The sequence below is a fragment of the Triticum urartu genome, chromosome 2 (genome assembly GCF_003073215.2).
Source record: "Triticum urartu cultivar G1812 chromosome 2, Tu2.1, whole genome shotgun sequence".
Lineage (NCBI taxonomy): Eukaryota > Viridiplantae > Streptophyta > Magnoliopsida > Poales > Poaceae > Triticum > Triticum urartu.
Genome location: NC_053023.1, coordinates 37509754 through 37511110, shown reverse-complemented (window position 1 = coordinate 37511110; position 1357 = coordinate 37509754).

The following is a 1357-nucleotide window of genomic DNA, read 5'->3' as shown; positions in this document are numbered from 1 at the left end:
CCACATAGTCCTCATCTTCGGAATCTGAAGTCCTCTTCTTCCTTTGTCTCATGGCAGCCTTTGGCAAATTGCTAGGAGTGCTCCTGCTGCCTTCATCAGATGAACTGGAGGGACTAGTGCCCTCACTCATCACCACTTGCTGCTCTGACATATTTTGGCTATCACTTTGATCAGACATGCTGCAAACTGACTGCTGACCCTGTGAATAGATTATAGATGAGATAGAAAAGATGAGCATCACAAAATGCAGAGATTTTTTGCAAAAGAATGATCCAAAAACTTAGTTTTAGTTTCCCACTGAAATCATCTCGGATCTACCAATTTTCAAACTCGGTGATACCGAAGCAGTTTGGGAACATAAACTAGTGAACTCGGTAGGACCGAGTCACAGTTCGGTGGCACCGAGACTGCTAGGGTTTCACTGAGTTCAAAAATCGGTCACACCGATAAGTAATTCTCGGTCAGACCGAGTCTCACTTGTGCAATGGCAAGAGCCAAATCGGTGGGACCGAGTTTTTCAACTCGGTGGGTCCGAGATGGTTTCGGCGGAAACCTAACCCTAAAATTTTCGAATCAAACCTAATCTACGGGCGTTTTGACTGGATAGGAGTGTTTCAATCGTGGCAAGAATCATGAAGAACACAATGTGCTAGGAATTGGACGGGGAATAGCACTGTGATCAAGTCCATACCCTAGTTCGGTGGAGACTTGCTACGGCGGCAACGGCGGGGCAGAATTCCCGTTGACGGGGACGGAGACCAGCAACTGGAGGCTACTAGCGGCGAGAAGACGATCCGGAGACCACGAGGGCAGAGCAGGCTATCGCACGGGCGAAGGGGTTCGGAGAAATTTCCAAAATTTTGCCCGTGACTATATATAGCCCGACCCTGTCGGTGTGACCGAGTGGAACAACTCGGTGGCACCGAGATTCATAACTGCAAGCAGTTACTGAAACTCGGTGTGATCGAAAGGTTCAAATCGGTTGCACCGAGATCGAAAACCTAGATCAACTTAATGATCTCGGTAGGACCGAAGGTGGAGTATCGGTCAGACCGAGAATCATAAAGAGGTTTTGGAAGTTTAAGTCTATGACGAATCGGGGACTCCGAGCGCTCCTCACACAGAGTGGTTCGAATCTGACTTGATCAAATTTTGTGATGCAGCATGAATAGAGTTTGAGACGAGAAAAGCATAGATAGCTAGAGGGGGTTCTTAGGCATTCTTGTCCATCCACTTGGTAAAAGACGATAAAACCAAACAATCAAAACAACAAGTGGATGTCCTCGAATGAGTAAAATATGCAACCAGCATGCTCACACAATAAGATGGCAAATGAAATATGTGGCAAGGCATGCAC